General features: G+C 39.0%; 1 protein-coding gene across 6 annotated transcripts in view; it reads right to left on the minus strand.

Moving 5' to 3' along the window:
• The window catches only part of MAP7 (microtubule associated protein 7), a 212,207-nt gene that overhangs the window by 80,924 nt on the left and 110,856 nt on the right, over window positions 1-20,427 (minus strand). The window contains exon 1 of one of the 6 annotated variants that reach the window (XM_058435590.1): window positions 15,700-15,724. The exons of the other annotated variants lie outside the window; for them this stretch is intronic. The gene's annotated coding sequence lies outside the window, so the exon portion shown is untranslated. Of the gene's footprint in view, window positions 1-15,699; window positions 15,725-20,427 lie in introns of those variants that run through there. 6 annotated transcript variants of the gene reach the window in all.

Raw genomic sequence — 20,427 nt, forward strand, 5'->3', positions numbered from 1 at the left:
TTGTGTTATTTTATTTTCCAGTAAGCCATTTGGATTGGTAACAATAGGTTAAATTTCGTAAAACAAAAATAATTTTTGAAAATTGTCAGGCTGCTTGGTCTAAGATTATATATTGCTAATTCCTAACTGTTAGGTTGGATGTATTTCTAAAGTTTTCAGGCCATCTCTCCGCTTTCGTATCAGTCTTTTTCTTCTTCTACAGTTTAAGAGTCTGTATTTCTTCAAAAATTTCTTTGGTGAACACTGTAACAGCAAAAGACACGACAGACCTGGGTTCAAAAGTGAGACTTGGTACATAACCAGTTGGGTGGCCAGGAAGTTATTTGGCCTCTCTAAGTAGGTCACATGGGGTAATAATACTGCCTAACTCACAGAACTGTTGAAAGATTAACTGAGAAGATACGTGTTAAAAATCTACCATAAGACTTGGCACATAGAAGGTGTTTAACAAGTATTCAAGGCCCTTTCTCCCAGCTTCTATGCTTTTCCGTGGAGTCCTGGGCATCCCATCCTCATAGCACCCACGCAGGTTTGAGTGTGTTTTGGAGTCAGCAAACCTGGTTCTGCCATTTACCAGCTGAATCCTCAGCATGTCGCTTAACATCTCTAAGTCTTAATTTCCCCATCTGTAAAGGGGGAAAATATCTACTTTCAGAGCTGTAAAAATTAAACGAGATAATGTACAGAAAGGTAGTTCATTGCCTGGCTCACAGCAAGGCACAATAAATGGTAGGAAGTATTTTTAGCTCTCTTCAGGAAACGGGGCTTCTAGTTCCTCAGGGATTTGAGAGAAAGCAAACCTATGTTAACTTGGTGATGGGATCCTGGGGGCAAGTGACTAAAGTGACAGGAAGGTCTGGGTCAGCCGCTGGTTCCAGAGGTTTTCAGCTCAGCCACAGTTATACCTCCTGGGGCTCTCAGGTAGGAAGAACTTACTGATATGATTTTTAGGGTATGGCCTGGTTTGGGAAGAGGTAGTCTTTCTTATTGAGGGTTTGAGGGAGATGATAGTTTTCTAAGATTTGATGCCTTCCATTATATTAAGTAAATCTGAGCCTTAAAAAAAAAACCCTCAGTAACAATGGGAAAAATAAAACAGGGAGTTGTTTTTTTTTTTTTTTTTTTTGAGACAGAGTTTCGCCCTTGTTGCCCAGGCTGGAGTGCAACGGCGTGATCTCGGCTCACAGGCAACCCCCGCCTCCTGGGTTCAAGCAATTCTTCTGCCTCATCTCCCAAGTAGCTGGGATTACAGGCATGTACCACCAAGCCTGGCTAATTTTTTTGTATTTTTAATAGAGACAGGGTTTCTCCATGTTTGTCAGGCTGGTCTCGAACTCCCAACCTCAGGTGATCCGCCTGCCTTGGCCTCCCAAAATGCTAGGATTACAGGCGTGAGCCACCACGCCCAGCCGGGAGTTTTTTGTTTTTTTTAAACAAAGTGCAGGGGATTTCACTACTTAGAACACAATGACAACAGGAATTTATTCATTTTCTGATTTCCAAAATTTAAAAACCTGAAAATCCTCATTAACTAGAAGATAGGATTGTATATACCCTTATAAAAGTTCTCATGGAAAAAAAAATTAAAATGACTCAGGTGACTTTCCAGTATTATTTATTTGAATCTCTCTTCTTTCATTTAAAAAAAAAAAAGAAAATTAAGCCATATACTATGATACTCAGTAAGTCTTTGCTAGCCTTATGAAATCTTTATTGATTATCCTGCTAGCTTGAAAGCTGTATTCCATTAGTGTCACATGTGAGTGTTGAGGTAAAGACAAGAGGAAGGATACAGACAAGCACCCTGGTGGTCTGGGACTCTCTTTCAGACATACTCTAAAACAAAATATAGAGGCATCAGACATTTGGAGCCTTCATCTAGTGAAAATTCTGTAGCTCCAGTAAGTGCTGCAATGTGCCTGTGCAATCCACATCCTCTACCACTCACTGATTCCTTCCAACGTCTTCCCACAAAGGCCTTGGCATTCTCACGGCTTTGTTTCTACTTCTGGCTGTATGGTCCAATATAGGCTTCTCTGAACTGCTCAAAATAACTGGTCCAACAAATGACCTGTCAATTTAGTCAAAACACTTGCTCTGAGACATGTCTGACTATAACCTTTGCACCATCCTGAGTTTAAATCTCACTGAATAATATGGGGACTTGACATCCACAAGGATAATGTATTTCAGTCACTATTTTTAATAAAATCTGGAATGTGGGCTGTGAAACGGCAAAAGCTTAAACTCAGTTCCCAACTCTGTATAGTCCCTTATCCGTGGGGGACTACTAGGTTCCCAAGACCCCCCATGTATGCCTGAATTTGTGGGTAGTACCGGACCATATATATGCTATGTTTTTTGGATCTACTGAGACAGCTCCTATGTGACTGACAGGTGGGTAGTGACTACAGTGTGGATCCACTGGACAAAGGAATGATTCACATCTCAGGCTGGACAGAGCGGGAGGGCACAAGATTTCATCACACTACTCAGAACAGCATAAAATGTATGAATTGTTTATTTCTCAAGTTTTCCATTTAATATTTTTGGACTACAACTGACCGTAACGAAACCTCAAAAAACGAAATCATGGATAAGGAGGAACTACTGCATACATGCTTCTCTGCTACAGTCTTCAACTGGACTTTGTGGGCATACAGCCCCTTTGTGGACATAGACTTGTGAGGACACAGCTTTGGGGGAGTGACCTAGAACACAGAACTAGAGGTTGAACCACATGAAATAGTCTTTTATGTAGTAAAAAATGGTTAAAATTTAACAACTTTTTATGTTTCAATCTAATAGTTTAAATAAATCTGTATAGAAAAGAGTTCCATATCAGGCCTGAGACAGCTGTCCTTATTATTTTGTATATATTTATATATATTTATTCCTTAAATTTATTTATTCAAACATACCTGCCAGGAGTATTGTAACACTCGAATCATAGGTATGAAGTGTTTTATCCAATGTGATTTTATAAAATTTGCATTAGAACAAGAACGAAATAAAGCAACAGCATCACTCCTAATGACTTTCCTGATTATTCCACATAATAGAGAATTTCTCCTCAGTTTAAATTCCTCATAATTATAAGTGAAGTTGGGTAGCAATGATCAAAGCTTATGGGAGTTAACATAAGACAAACCTGGATTTCATTTCCCACACTCCTCAGTTTTCTTCCTACTTGCATTTATTCGAACAGTACACTACTCCATGGGACACTTTGAGCTCAATGCTGGAAGTAATATTATTAGGGGTATAATGTATCTCCTTCCACCACTTCTTTTTCCTTTTCTTGTCCTATGTTTCTAGGTTACACTGTATTCTGGAGCTTCCGATTCCTCCAATACTATCTCCTCTCTTCAAAAATCATCTCCCAGTATGGCCTAAAATACTATCTGTATGTCAGTCACTGTCGAGTGTGCATTTATAAATACGTGCTCTCAACAAAGTTCCCGTCTTCAACCTCTAGGGAATATCTGCTCATGTATTTCTGCTATCACTTGAATGTCCTCACAAAAAAGCCAACCCCCTAATGTCAGTCTCTTTGTCACTATCAACAGAACCACCAGGCTCAGAAATGTTAAGTAATTTTAAGGAATTAAGTAATTTTTTCAACAATTATAAATACCTCCATGGGCCAGACACTGTGCTACACAGTGAGAATACAAAGGTCATATGACATAGTATCTGCTTTCAAAATGCTTATCATCCTTTGGAGGAGAGAGAGTGTGCACATACATGAAATTGCAACAATAGACCGATTCAATTTTCTAAAAAATCCATAAACCCACAGAGGTTTAATAACCAAATAAATGATATAGTGTTACAGGTATTCGGAGTGGGAGAAGGAGCCACAAGGGACAGCAGTCCCTGGGCAGAGCTTGCAGACCAGAAAGCATCCAGATAAGTGAAGAGTAATGTGGAGAAGTTCCCTCACTGGGGTGGAGCATGAGCAAAACTACCAAGGCAAAGAGACAGGAGAGACAATCAGGACTGTCTGGTCAGAACAGCAGGTTTAGGAAGGGAGGCAGTTGAAAATATGACAAGAGAAACTGGCTAAGGTCAATATCTCTTTGAATTCTGAGAGTGTGGACTTTTTCGTGAAGGCAACGTAAAGTCACTGAAGTATATATCACATGGAACTTCCAGCTGTGAACTACTTTAGCTTCAATGGATTCTGTGTAAATGAAAAGTGAAGTCTAACAAGCCTACTGGAAATGATTTTAAAAAGGATCTCATCTTATAGAAAACAATAAAAGAAAATCAGACAAAAACAGACATCCTAAGAACTCTGCCTTCTATAGAATTTAGTAACTAGTCAGGTTCTTCCACTTACCCGTATCATGTACCAAGAGATAACCATTTGACCATTACATGGTAAAAAGTGACATGAATATGGTGAAACTTATGTCTGTCCCTGAAGAAACAAGAAGTAGGAGAAGAGGAGAGTCAGTGTGGTCACCCTAGAAGAAGCCAAGGACAGCTCACATAGCACCATATAGGGACCCTCCACCGGAAATGGGACTCCAGCCACAAACTCCTGGGAGGATGAGTGGCTGGCAGGCCACATAAGGAAATGGGCCTGTTGGGAAATAGGTAGGGCATATTTTTGAAGGTCATTTTGCAGGGCGTGAAGATAAAATATGGGAAACTGATTGGTGTTATTAATCTTTTGTAGACCCTCACTTAATGGGGAAGCAGTTGCTTCATGGGGCATGCCTACAGGTATTGTGTCATGGCAATTTAAGTAACTGTCAATGTCAAAAATAGTGCAGAGTCTCATTTGCTCTTCTATACACACCAGAACAAACCCATTTCATGGTATGGTGCAACATCTGGCCACATTTAATCTGACTGACATTTTGAAACAGAAATAACAACTGAACCATTTATTCACTCTATTGCTCAATTCTTGTTGACAAAACATAAAAAAACTAAAGAGGACCATCTGATAATGATACATATTTGAGTTACACACAGCACTCTCCCTATTCTGCTGACAGAAACAATTCAGTTAAGATCTTCTTTTTCTTGCATTTCACACATCTATACAGAACACAAAGTTAGGATTTGGTGGCCAAGGTAGACTTCATTAGAGCATAGTAAGAGTGTGGAGGCTTTACAATTTGGAGTAGCTCATTCAGCAATGACAATGACTGAAAGTCACTTTCTGATATCTCCATCTCATCATAATGGAAAAAACCTTAAGATGTATGACCATGATAGAAAATGATATTAAACCAAAACGAAATAAATTTGTTCAATAAAGAGATAGTACAAACCCAACAAAAGACATTGACTTTATAAATACAGTCCAACATGGTGTATAGTTATATGACACATAGGGACAGAATCTTCCACAGGTATCACTCCTTATTTCTATAACTGCACTAAGACATGAAGAATGGAACAGAGGCATGTAGGTCTTCGTTAATAATTTATATTGAACCACTTGCAAAGAGAAGTCGAAGCAGTTGGATTGAACTGTCAAGGTCTATACATGAGATGATAAAAAATACTGACATAGACTGGGCGTGGTGGCTCACACCTGCAATCCCAGCACTTTGGGAGGCTGAGGTGGGCAGATCACCTGAGGTCAGGGGTTTGAGATCAGCCTGGTCAATGTGGTGAAACCTCGTCCCTACTAAGTATACACAAATTAGCCAGGCGTGATGGTGCACACCTGTAATTAATCCCAGCTACTCGGGAGGCTGAGGCAGGAGAATCGCTTGAACCTGGGAAGTGGAGATTGCAGTGATCCGAGATCGCACCATTGCACTCTACGCTGGGTGACAGAGTGAGACTCTATCTCAAAAAATAAATAAATAAATGAATAAATAAATAAATAAATAAATAAATAAATAAAATAGTGACACAATCAACTTTTTCTGAAATAAAAAACCTAACATGTGATAGGAAAGATCATGTATATAACAGCAAAAGATAATTCCATCAAAATAGGTTACCAAAATATTCCTAAGGGATAGGACTGGGCCATTTTCCTCCAAGGAGCTGATGTCTAGTCAGTCATCATATTCTGAGCTTAAACAAACAGTCTCCAAATAAATGGAACATCGGCATTCAGTCGTTGATATCTGGCCAGGTGCAGATCTATGATCATTTTCCACTTGGCCAGAGCAACCTCAGGGCAGGGGCCATGCCCTTCAGCCTTATAATCTCCAGAATAACACGAGATATTTTTTCTCTTCTGATGTGAAGTAGACGTGACCTTGATCTGACAACTCTTTTTGTTACCCTTTCTCTTAGCAGTCATCAAAAAATAAGAAAATGTATTCTTTTTCTTTTTACTAATCATCTTATAATTAATACTTTTTATTTCTGGACTTTTGCCACAGTGTTCCACAAGGCACACATCCATTCCTCTCTTGCATCCTTCATCAAGCATTTGTTCAGTGTCACATATGTGCTGGGTAGTGTGCTAAACACTTCACATCAGAAGAGAAAAAATATCTCATGTTATTCTAGGATGATTTCAACATTATATTAGGCAAGACTCAAAATCAAATGGATGTTTTGACCTCACTTCATAGAAAGGAGCGCCCAGTCTCACCTACAGTGAAAATCTCAGGAATTAGAGTGACACTCTGCAAACACAACAGAATACAGGTCGAGCATCACTAATCCAAAAACCTGAAATCTGAAACCCTTCCATTTCCAAACACTTCAGATAAGGGACGCTCAAGCTGTTATTGCTTATACTGCATGGAGGAAAGAAAGCATGTGAACATTACAGCCTCTGCTGATAACATCAGACAAGGATCTCAACTTTGGGAAATTTGTAAACCCCAACTCTTTCCCAAGCAGTTAACAAATTTATTTTGATAATCTGTTTGTTACGTAGCCAAAGAATTATCCACCCTAGCTAAACATGAGGAAAAGGATATTTCAGAAAAGCACATGTTCCATATATCTTGTGGGAACTGGGGGGAATCGCCCATTAAGCTCTTTCGTTTACCACTAAAAGCAGCTCCTCGATTCACATCACAAATGCTTTCTGACACATTGCGCTGACAGGAATAAACATTGCACACTTTAAATTCAACGAAAAAGGCTTTTATCTAAAAAATAAGCAAATAAATAAAACAAAAACCTTCCTTCAGCCAGATGGCAACACTAAAAATAGAAGAGAAAATGATGTATTTTCCCCTTGCATTAATATAAATCAGATTAAAAGGCAAGCCTTTTCATCTCCGTTGGTGACTTACCACCAGTCACAATGCTAGCTAGCTACTCTACAAGCATTATCCCTGCCCCACACGTGAATAATGTTTACGACAAAGCAAAGTACAGGGCAAAGTACACAAAAGGGAGGGCAAAATCTAACCATACTAAAGTTTTCCAGTCACACGGAGAAATGGTAAATCAGAGATTGTAGTTACCCATCTATATTTTAACAGCTGGAAACGGAGTTTATCAAATTCGACTCAATTCAATTAAAATCAATGTGTAATTAGAAGAAACTATTTAAATAGTGTGGAAAAGAAAAATAATTGAACTCAACTTTATTATACTTTGCTTAATTAAAACAATGAACTGAAAAGAGGGTGTTTTTACTTTAATAGGATAATGATTTACTTTAAGGAAAACTAAAATGGCTAATGCCAGTATTTTACAAAATGATTACTATTGGCCATGAAATAGAAAAGCTTTCATACTTACAAAGTACAGTTATCTAAGTAGAAAATGTACAATACCTAAAAAGAGTTCTAAACAGGGGACTCAGTTTTAAATATCAGTTTTATAAATAAGTTTGCATGTAATTTTAATCCTATGAGTATTAGTCAACTGAGTTTAATCAGTGAAATAAATACACATATACACTGCTGGCGAATATAAAAAATTAATCATCTCTCCTCTGTAGAAAATATTAAAATATTTTAAATTTCTTATGTAAACTTTGTAAAATTTAATAGGAATGATATGGTAGGTTCTGAACGTTTATTCCAACTCAAGTAACCACTGAACATTTAACTTAAAGGTTGTCTAAAATTATGGGCCAATGCATTCTCCCCATGCTGTCCTGTGCTGCAGTCATTTCTGTATCTGTGACTGTGTTCTTTTTTTCCCTCACTAGAACACCAGCCTCACCATCTTAGCAACTATTTACATCTAATCTCTTTTTCTTTCTTAGAGCAGTTTTAGGCTTACAGCACAACTGAGCAGAAAGTACAGAGTTTCATATGCTCTTGCAGCTCTGCCCCCCCCGACTATCCCACCATCAACATCCCACACCAGAGTGGTCCACTGGTTACCACTGATGAGCTGACACTGACACGCCATCATCACCCAAAGTCCATAGTTTACATGAGGGGCCATGCTTGATGATGCACTTTCTACTGGTTTTCATAAATGTATAATGATGTGTATATACCATGTAGTAACATGTAGAATTCAATCCATTTATAGTCCAACTCAATCCATCATAGTCCAACTCAAGTCCCTTTCCCATGAAATCTTTTTAAGCTATTCCTACCACCATCACATTTCTTTCTCTGACTTTTACTGCACTCCAATGCAATCTGTCCCATGCTATTTAGCGTTTGATTTCATTCTATCTTGTATCACTTTCAGAATGTATGCTTCCAAAATTTCTAAATACTGAGTCCCATGAGAGGCAAAACAAAAAAATGTGTTCCACATTAAAATAAAACAAAACCAAAACACAATGGGGAATACTTGATGTAACATTTCTCTCTTGGAAATGCATACTGCAAGTTTGCATAGGGAAGGGGCTATATCATTCCATTCCATGCTGGTTACCCAATAAATATCAACTCTTTAATGCTTTATTTATTTATTTATTTATTTTTTGAGATGGAGTCTTGCTATGTCACCCAGGCTGCAGTGCAGTGGTACGATCTTGATTCACTGCAACCTCTGCCTCCTGGGTTCAAGCGATTCTCCCACCTTAGCCTCCCGAGTAGCTGGGACTACAGGCGCGTGCCACCATGCCTGGCTAATTTTTGAATTTTTAGTAGAGACGGGGTTTCACCATCTTGGTAAGGCTGGTCTTGAACTCCTCACCCCTGGTGATCCTCGCACCTCGGACTCCCAGAGTGATGGGATTACAGGCGTGAGCCACTGTGCCCGGCCTTGATGCTTCATTTCTAACAGAACCCTGATTGGCCACTGGACACAGATCTGGTCAAAACTTTGAAGACTGAAGTGGTTAGGTGTGGTTTGTGGGAATGATCCTTAAGGCACAGCAGACTCTGGTGTGTGAACTTGTTTGCTCTTCACCTCTCCTTTTCTTCCTGCTTTGAATGTCGATGTGATGCTTAAGGCAGAGCATCTATCTGGAAACCAGGAGGCTATCAGGAGGGAAAGGCTGAAGGAACAATAGAGACTCAGGCCCTGACATCTTTAAGTTGCTGGTCTAGTATCAGCAACTCTTCACTTCTATGTTCCCGATAGGTTAGAGAAAAGAAAATCCCCAATTTGTTAAAATCATTAAGAAATTCTGTACTCATAAATTTAAAAAAAAAAATCCCTAAACTGATACAGAGATCCTACTGGCTACAGAATAAAGTCCATGCATCTTAGCCTTCCAAATGTCTTACTTTTTATTCAGTAACTCTTTTATTTGATCCATCATGAATCCTATGTAGTCTAATCTGTTCCAAAAGTCAGAAAGCGAATCAGGTCCTGGTTCATTATATTAAAGCAGAGCAGCTTTAGATTTGAAAATAGTGAGAGGAGCAGTATCAGGAAAAAAAATGAGTGAGAGATGCCACATCGAGTTTTAATAACATTTGTAATAGAAATCAGTTCCATAGGAATTCAAACACCTTAGAAGCCAGTGGAATTCTAAAAAGAATGTGAAAGGTTCCCCGATCAAACCCGCTAACCTCAAATAGCTCCTGATAATTCCTGAGCCACAATTCTTCTCAAATATTTAGTATTCTAAGGTCCTATATGAAGTGCAACTCACAGGTTGGTTACAGAAGGGTTAAATTATCTTCTCTCTCAACTGTTCTACAAATAAACCTTTAATACTAGATAGGTATCAACTGCACATTTGCTTATAAAAAGAAAGTAAATTTATCTACTGATTTAGCCTAATTTTACTTTTATTTATTAGCTTTTCTATACTACAGAAAGAATATGAAAATAACATCAAAAAGGCCCATAATTCTATGACCCAGATAGCCCATTTATTCTTTTTATCTTAGAAAGGAAGTGTTTTTATTTATTTATTTAAGAGATAAGGTCTCACTATGTTGCTCAGGCTGGTCTCAAACTTCTGGCCTCAAGTAATCCTCCCACCTCAGCCTCCTCAGTGGCTGAGATTACAAGTGTGAGCCACTGTGCTTGGCTTTAAGAAAGAAATGTCTATTACATGGTTAGGAAATTCAAAAAAGTACAAAAAGCTATAAAGTGAAAGGTAAAAGCCTTTCCCTCTTCCTTTCTGAAAAAAAATCTATGTATAAATATATATATTTGCTTTCCATTTATTCAGAACAATTTACTCTTCTGCCCCTTTCTTTTCTCATTTAGTAATCTATTTTAGTCTACTTTTCAAGTTCTTTAACTGCAACTAATTTCATCATTTTCAGTATGTGGCTACAGGAATTAGATATTCTAGATTGATCTTCTCATAAGTACGCTATTAAATCTTCACTGATGTATGAGACCACAGTCCTGATTGAGTATTATTTACCTTCTTCTGTCAGCATCTACACCTGATCCCTTGCTCCCAGAGTTGGTAACTTACTCTCTTGCACTCTCTGCTTCTGCCAGTCTGAACTCAACTGGAAAAGTCAGCCACCTCCAAGGAAATAATCACAAGGAAAACTCCAAGGAGGCTTTGCTTTCCTGTACATAGCGTAACAGTGAACAAAAGTAGGAACGAAACCTTCAAGAAGCCACACTATTTGGATTGAATCAGAAGCTTAAAAGCAAGGTTTGTTCCATATGGATACACTTACCATTCATACCCTTCTTAGTTTTGCAAGCCTAACCTGCATGGGTTCCAGGCCCCAGCTTCTGCCAACTCTGATGGGAGAGCATCGTGGGCTGCTGAAATTGTATTCCTTCTCTAGCATCTTCTCTGGATAGGCAATAAAGTAGTGGAGCAAAAGGGTGGAAGAACACTTCCTGGCCAACTCCATGCCCACTTCAAAGTCAGAATCAGGAAGCTGTTGTGCCAGGGAGTACCTGAGAAGAGCTGAAAGCTGAAGCCGCTCCTTCTCTGACACAAGAGACAATGAAAAACTGGTGAAGGTGGCTGATGATGTCTGCATGGACAGACGACACTGACTCCCACCTTGTGAACTCTGCACAGATGCTATACGAACTGGCTGGGCACGGTGGCTCACGCCTGTAACCACGGCACTTTGGGGCGCCAGGGTGAGTGTATCGCTTGAGCTCAGGAGTTCGAGACCAGCCTGGCCAACAAGGTGAAACCCCGTCTCTAATAAAAACTACAAAGATTAGCCAGGCGTGGTGGTGGGCGCCTGTAAACCCAGCTACTCGGGAGGCTGAGGCAGGAGAACCGCTTGAACCCGGGAGGGGGAGGATGCAGTGAGACGAGATCGCACCACTGCACTCTAGCCTGGGCAACAGAGCAAGACTCCATCTCAAAAAAAAAAAAAAAAAAAAAAAAAAAGAACTCAAACTTCTAGTGACTTTCACAGGTAATTTGTGTCTGAAAATATAATTGAATCTATTAAGTAATTAAGGCTATCATCCTGGAGAACAAAGAAATAGGACCAAGCAAGGGCTTTGGTATGCTTAGCGTAACAAGCAGAGACTCAATATCAGGCCAGGAAAAAGGGATTTAAATCACAAAGCATTCCTCTGGCCTCATGTAGGAAAGAAAATGGAGACTTAAAACATGTTCCTTTTATTTTTTTAAATCATCTTTCTACTAGACAAGGAATTTTTTTTTTTGAGCTGTTCAATCTCTAATTTGCCACGTCAATATGTCCCCAAATAAGGGATCTCAAATTTTGGAACCTATTGAATATCTAAATGTAGTAACAAAACAAAAACAAAACAAACTAATAGAAAGGATCCCAATCTGAAAAACACCAAAACAAAAGAGTGGTTTTACAAGCTCTGCCAACTCTCAAAGGCACAAAGTGTGCTATGTGGCAGGCGACACAACCTGGCAAACAGTAGCAGGTCGGAAGGAAAGGCTGACTGAGTGGCCCATCAAGGAGCATTCATAGCTGCAGCGTCCACAGACTGCAATTTACATGCTTGCTGTCCAGTAAGTATTTTCATTTAAAGTATGCCACATCCATTTCAAACAAGAGAATCCAATTACAAATTCTAAATCTGCCTAAGCTACAGGCCCTTTGGGGGTCATGAAGAGCTCAGCTAACACTAAGCTGACAAATACACTCTTTTCTTCTAAATACTTTTAGAATGCATTTTATGTGACCATTTCATACTTTACAACATCCACTTGGGGGTTGGTCCCTACCATAGTAGGAGAAGCCAGAAGGAGGTTGAGAGAGATTGAATGGGTAAACTATATGGATACCTTCTCCTAGAAGAAGGAAAAAAGAAGCCAACAATTACTAAGTGGAGGCTGGGAGGAACCCAGCTACTCTCCTTGCGTCCCAGGGGGCAAAGGGCTGTCACAGGCCTGGCCTATCTCCCCACTCTCTTCTTTATCCAAACACCTGCTCCTAGATAACCAGTCCTGTTTCCAGAATTGTAGGGGAATCATTATTGGAAAGGAAGATGTCTAAAGAACTGCCTGAGCTTTCTAACCAAATGTGAATAGATCTCATTTCAGTCTTTGAGTGCCCCCTCAAACTGCCACTTTTCCTAGATGCATTAGGAGTATTCTAAGTAAGTGACATGGCAATGTGTTTTCTTTTTAGTTTACAAATGATGCATATGCCCTAAACTTCATGACACTTTTTCTGTTATCCTATGTCCTTTATTTTACAGAAGTGGAAAACCTTAGAAAAATTTCAAAAGGGTGTGTGCTTTCTGTAAATAGTAAGGTAGGGAGAGGTTTTGATACTGAGTTTGGTTTCTAAGTAGATGAAAGAAGGAGAAAAATTATAGTTGGGTGAGGACAGGGTAGGGAGAAAAATTTGAGGAAGCAAGAAAACCTGCTTTAGAAATACTAGAATCTGAGCAATTTGAAGGTACATCATTATACCATTAAAGTAGAATAGATGTTTAATACAAATTGGGTGAGTAACTATACACACGTTTTTCATAGGGATTTTATAATAACATTACTATCTAATAGGTTAAATAGGCTTTTGTGGGTTATCAGTTACACATGAAATATTTTTATAATGTGCAAATGTGTCCCAGCTTTCAAACACCTAATTCATATATGAACTTCTGGAACATAACCCATTTATTATTGAGAATTATTATTTCAAAAAACAAGCACTATAAGAGTATGGCAAAGAGGCATAAAGAAAGGGTCATAGGTAATTATATTTTAGAGCTAGTTGGGAAAGGAAGTTCATTTAATATGTGTGGTTAACCATTTAGATTTTTAAAATGTCTTAGAAATAATCAGACCTGTGTTCCTCAATTAATACTTTTGGATAAACTATTCAATTTTCTTTAGGCAAGATTTTCTGGCAGGCTAAACTTGACTTTGTAACAAATATTTGTCAGCAAAAATAAGGTAACTACTTATGCCTGAAAAAAATTCTATTTTTTAAATATTCTAAAAGATGATTTTTTTTTTTTTTTTAAAGACAGGGTCTCACTCTGTTACCCAGGCTGGAGTGCAGTGGTGTGATCATAGCTCACTGCAGCCTCAAACTCCTGGGCTCAAGTGATCCTTCTGTCTCAGCCTCCCAAGTAGCTGGGACTACAGGCGCATGCCACAATATCCAGCTGATATTTTTATTTTTTGTAGAGATAGAGCCTCGCTTTGTTGCCCAGTCTGGTCTTGAACTCCTGGCTTCAAGCCATCCACCCACCTTGGCCTCCCAAAGCACTGGGATTACAGGTGTGAGCTACCACATCCATCCTAAAAGATGAGTTCTTAAAAATCATCTGAAATCACTGTGGACAAATATTTATTAAACCTCAAAGCCATCTCTGAAAACAGGAAAGATTCAAAGAATAGCTAATAGCAGTCTTATTACTGAGAGTTGTATTTCACACAAGGAAAATTTACCTTCTCTTTCTATAGCTCACCAAATTGATTTTAGAAGATTTTGATCATAAGAAAAATCACACTAAAGTAATACATGAACACTGGCCTGCAGAATGGTCAAATTAATGTGACCACATTAAAAATGATACAAATGTGAAAGTCACTAGCAGTTTGAGTTCTAATATAGCATCTGTGCAGAGTCCACAAAGCAGGAGTCAGTGCTGTCTTCCCCTGCGGGCATCATCGGCCACCTTCACCAGTTTTTCATTGCCTCTTGTATCAGAGGAAGGAGCAGTTTCAGCTTTCTGCCCTTCTCAGCACTCCCTGATATAACAGCCCCCTGACCTTGGCTTTGAAGCAGGCATGAAGTTGGCCAGGAAGTGTTCTTCCACCCGTTAGCTTCACTCCTTTATTTTGTATCCAGTGAAGGGGCTAGAGAAGCAATTCTATCTCAGCCAGCCCAGGAGGCTCTCCCATCAGAGTTGGCAGAAGCCCCGGCAGGAACCAATGCAGGTTTCCTACCTCCATCCCCAAGCCCTTGGCCCACTTCAAAGAGATGCCTAGAAGCCAAATACATTTGTTGCTATGAATTTAGTTAGCTGACTTATCACTGTGTTGCATAATTCTTTCCCTGGTAACTGGTGTTAGGGTACAGCTAACACCAGTTCCATCAGCAGCTCCCCAAAGCACCCTGCTACTTACAATAATCAATACAGGCACCATCTATGCTGGGGTTATAAAAATACCAATATTGATCTGATATACATCAATCTGAGGTCACTTAGCTAAGATTACGTATAAGAATGACAGTTTCATCTAAATTTTTAGGGATACAGACAGAATTCACAGTCATTTCATAGGAGCCTACAATGAAACATCAGCTGACAATACATTTTAGTTTCTATTCATCTGGAAATTATTGTAAACCAGCTTTAAAAGTTTGCCAATTCTTATTTCACTAGGAAAAAAAAAAATCTTCACCCATTTTACAAAACTTGACTTTACCAAAAAGCTTAGGCTGATTTTAAAAGCTAGAAAAACTATCCTAATACTACTCAATGTTCAAAATGTTGGTTATAAATCTTTGTAACTGGTTTTAGATTATTGTAAACCTTTATGACTACCTAAATTCATGCTTCATATTCTAACTAGAAGTGTCCATGTATGTGCTACATCCAAATACTCATTCAACCTTGTCCAGGAAGGTCTACAGAGAGTCTACTCTCTCTAATATAGTATCAGATTAACTCCCTAAGAAAAGCTCCCTGAGTAAAAGAAATAACTGCACCACACCAAAATGCCACTGAAAACCCTTAACTGATACTATAAAATAGGAGAAGCACAGACAGCTCCAGCTTTCAAAGGAAAATAAGACAGAACTACTCAAGAGAAAAAACATAGTAACAGCAGCATCAGCAACTGTGAGAACCATTTATCATAATAGGCATTGTGCTAGAAGCTTTACATAATCACATCTAATTCCTATAGACACCTTGCAAAGCAGGCAATTAGCATCCACATTTAACACTGAAAACACAGAGGCAGAAATTAGAAGTGGTCAGAAAGGGTCTGAATCTAACCTGGTTCGACTCCAGAATTTGCTTGGTTTTCATTCATCATGCTCACTCCTGAAGAAAAGGATTAGACAAACTCACTTGCTGGGCTATCTGGAGAAGAACCGAGATCGGGTTCAGGAACCTGCGTGTAGGTGCATTTTTTTTCTCTCACTTGTTTTTTTCTGACGAGAGAAAGTAACGAGAGGCCTTGTGCCCATGATGACCTGTCCTGACCCTAGGAGAACTTCTCTCACTGCTTTGTAAAAGTTCAGCCACGCGTGGGCAAGCATGCATACAGTCACAGTGAGTTTTACTATTTCATAATATTGATGAACACACAATACAGTCACAGTTAGTTATAAAGAAAAACTGACAGGTCTCCAAGACTACAGAATTTCTAGAACCAAGACCTTCGGGAAAATGTTATAAAATCCACTTGCGACAAAAACTGTATTTTTCTTCTTTTTCTTTCTCACCCCCCTTCCCCCCAACCCCCAGCTTAATTAAAAGGTATAAAGTGAAGAGAGAACAATAAACAATTATCATGGTAATTTGATAGTAGATACAAATGTGTCAACCACTTTCTCTGCCAAAATTCAGGCTACAGAATATAGGTGTTCAGAAAGTTACAATGTGCAACTGTTTTTAATCATATTAATTTGTGTTTCATTGAAGTGAGATCTTCATTTTATGTTCAGCTGCACTATTGATAGGTTAATACCTGCTATGGTTTGAACGTATGTATCTGCCAAAATGGTTTGAATGTATGTATCAAACCAAAATATGGTTTGAATGTATGTATCCACCAAAAATTTGAATGTATGTATCTGCCAACCTATGACCCAATGTGATAGTGCTAAGAGGTGGGGCCTTCAGGTGATTAAGTCATGAGGCTGGGATTAGTACCCTTATAATAAGGGCTCAAGGGTACTAGCTAAGCCCCTTTTTTGCCCATGTTTTCTGCACATGAGGACACAGCATGCGGTCCTCTTGTCCTTTTTGCCCCTTTTACTATATGAGGATGCAGTAAGAAGGCCCTCACCAGACGCTGAAGGCCAGCACCTTGACCTTGAACTTCTCAGACCCCAGAACTCAAGAAAATAAAGTTATGTTATTTATATTATCTAGTCTCAGGTTTTTGTTATTAGCAGCATAAACGGTCTAAGACAATACCTAAAAATGTGTGCATGATGTATAAAATCTCTAGGACGCTCTTAGATGAATAACACCACACTGCTCCTATATTCTAGGAATTACAGTCACATCAGTCAGTTCTACCACCCTTCCCCCTTTTTTCATCTTACAAACTGAAATGCACTTTCTGACCCTCTACATTTTGCTTTCCACTTAATCACTTTATTCACTGGGCTGTCATAAAGAGTTTGAGATCTCCTAGTTCAGAATTAAGCCAGTATTATGTTAATAATTAAGCAAACATAAGCAACTTTTTTTTTTTTTCCTTTAAGAGTAAGGGCCTGGAAGAAAGGAAATCTTGGTGAGACAGCAATAAAACTTCAGTGAAAAGAGAGCGAGAAGCTGAAGTACAGACTTACACAGGGAGTGGCTGGCTCAGGGGCCCGCTTCATGCCTGGTCTCGCTCCTTCTTTGAAAGGTAGTCTTAGGCTGATGGCTAGTTTAATAGTGCTGGGTTCCATCTGAACTCAGTTTATTACAATGAGCTGCTGGTCAAAGCTGGGCAGGTTAGCTTGGTTGGCTAGAGCAGGAGCTTTAAGGCCAAAGCACCATATCTGTGCTGCTGGGTGAGTTCACCCACAACAGAATTCTGTAGCATGATCACAGACAAGTACAATGACAAACGGGTGGGAGGTGTGAGCCGGGTGACTATGAATATAATCACTCAGCACAATATTTAATGAGCAGTCACTGTTCCAGACATTAATAATACAAAGATAATCATACTGAGGTTAAAGTCTTCCAAGGCAGACACATATAAAAATACATAATTAAAACGTAATGTAGTAAGTACTGTGATAGAGATCTCTACGGGAACAGAGACAGGTAAGGGAGGCTTCCTGGAATAGGAGACATCTGAGCTGGTTCTAAAGAGTGAGTAATATGTGGGTGGGGGGCACTCCTTGCCAAGGAGAGGGCATCATAAACAAAAGCAGAACTTATGCCATCAGTCGTAGGGAAAAAGAACAGGATATGCATCAGCTTTTTATAAACCCAACTGGAAAACCTATTAACTTCTTTTGTAAATGAAAAATTGCATCTTTACTCACTTAAAAATGCTTTTTTTAAAATAAGATTTTTTTCTCACTTGTTGCAAGGAGGAAACTATACATTTTTTAATTACATGTTTACTGCTTTGTAATTTTAGAAGATGAGAATAAAACTTTAATAAGAATTAAGATCTAAGAATTATGACAGTGAGCAGAGGATGGAGGTCCAAGGACATAATACTCTCAAATGCCGGAGAGCCCAGTATTAGGATGAAATTATTTTATCTTAAAAATAAAATTTTTAAGGTCTAAAAAAAAAAAAAACCTCCCCTAACTTCCTCTCCCCCCAATCTCTTGGTAATCTCTATCCTACTCTCTACTTAGGAGTTCAACTGTTTCACACTCCACATAACAACAAGATCATGTGGCACCTCTCTGTGCCTGGTGTATTTCACTTAATATAATGTCCTCCAGGTTCATCCATGTTGCCCTAAATGACAGGATTTTCTTATTTTTTAAAGCTCAATACCATTCCATTGGGTATTAAATATGACATTTTCTTTATCCATTCATCTGTTGATGAACACCGGTTGATTCTGTATCTTGGCTGTTGTGAATAGTGCTGTAATAAACATCAGAGTTGAGAGATCTCTTCCGCATGCTGATTGCATTTCTGGCAGATAGATACCCAGCAGCATAAAATAAGCTTAAAGTCTTAAAGATAATTTTCATTTTGAATTAAGAGGCAGTATATTTTAATATTTTATCATTTTTCCCTAATATATACGATCAAAACCACTTACATGCATCTCCATCTACCTATGGTACTGTGTTTACACTGCAAAAAAACAAATTCAGGAAATGTTCATGAAATCAAATAATTAGAGCTGCAGTTCAGTACTTCTCTCATAAAATTAATGGTATTTTAGTAACTGTTTCCTTAGTATGTCTAATGATTTTATCTTTTTGTTCATTTTGCCATTAAATTTTGCTCTTTCAGCATATAGGTAGCTATTCTTCCTTCCCCTTTTTTGATCATGCATACCTTTGCAAATCTCAGGAAAGCTATTAGCCCCTTAAGCTGAAGACCAGGGCATGAAACTTCAGAGTTTTATGGTCCCCAGAGATGGTCAAGAACCCCTCTCCCTGAGTGCCCGATGACAGAAGATGCTTTGAGTGGTTACAAATTCCAAACTACAGGTCAGGCTGTGGTGGCTCCAACCTGTAATCCCAGCACTTTGGAAGGCTGAGGTGGGAGGATTTCTTGAACCCAGGAATTTTAGATCAGCCTGGATAACACAGGGATACCCTGTCTCTACAAAAAATCAAATTAGTTGCGCATGGTGGTGCATGCCTGCTGTCTCAGTTACTTGGGAGGTTGAGGTGGGAAGATTGCTTGAGCCTGGGAGGTAGAGGCTGCAAGTGAGCTGTGATGGTGCCACTGCACTCCAGCCTGGGTGACAGAGCAAGACCCTGTCTCAACAACAACAACAATAACAAATTTCAAACTACAAAGTAAATCTTCCCAATTTCCTGACATGAGTTTTTGGATCAAACATAAAACTTTTAAAAAAAGTGATACTTAAGGCTGGGCATGGTGACTCATGCCTGTAATTCCAGCACTTTGGGAGGACGAGGCAGGTGGATCACTTGAGGTCCCAAGTTTGAGACCAGCCTGGCCAACATGGTGAAACTCTGTCACTACTAAAAATACAAAAAATTAGCCAGACGTGGTGGTGCATGCCTGTAACCCCAGCTACTGGGGAGGCTGAGACAGGAGAATTGCTTGAACCCAGGAGGCAGAGGTTGCAGTGAGCTGAGATCGCGCCACTGCACTCCAGCCTGGGTGACAGAGTAAGACTGTCTCAAAAAAAAAAAAAAAAAGTCATACTTAAAATAGTTCTTATAAAACAAGGTTTCAAAGCCCTTCTGTTTAAAACAGTGGTTCTTGAGGGTTTGTATGAAAATCACCTTTGGGCTTTTAACACAGTGCGGTCCAGGTCCCACCCAGACCTGCTGAGCTGCAATCCTGAGGCATTAGCCTCAGCTGTGTGTTTTAAAATGGCTCCCTAAAGGATTTTGATGTACATCTCTGGTTTAGAACCACCAACTCACAGAATTTAAACTAGAATCATCTCCCACGTGCTAAAGTGATTTTTCACATTTTTCATTGCTTGGCAAAACATGAAAGTTCTGGGTTCCCTAAACCAATGGTTTAAGAGGTGTTGTTGATGGGCTTCAGCCATCCCCTAGACCATCTGCCTTCAAACTGGGATACATATGCTCCTAAGGGCATCCAAGGGCTTTCCACAAAAGGATTTTAACAGTTTTTGTGCTTTGGACTCCTCTAGCACCTGGTAAAGTCAGGCTGAATCCCTTCTTAGGATAATATTTTTAAATGCATAAATCAAAACAACATTAGCAAGAAAATATAATCATACTAAGGATAAGTATATTTAAATATGGTTATATTTAAATATGGTTAAAAATTTAATGCATATTTTTATACATTAAAATATGTATACCCTAGAATTATATGTGCTCCTTTATTAACCCAGTAAATGGTAAA

Source organism: Hylobates moloch, unplaced genomic scaffold (assembly GCF_009828535.3).
Source record: "Hylobates moloch isolate HMO894 unplaced genomic scaffold, HMol_V3 SCAFFOLD_2, whole genome shotgun sequence".
NCBI classification, from domain to species: Eukaryota; Metazoa; Chordata; class Mammalia; order Primates; family Hylobatidae; genus Hylobates; species Hylobates moloch.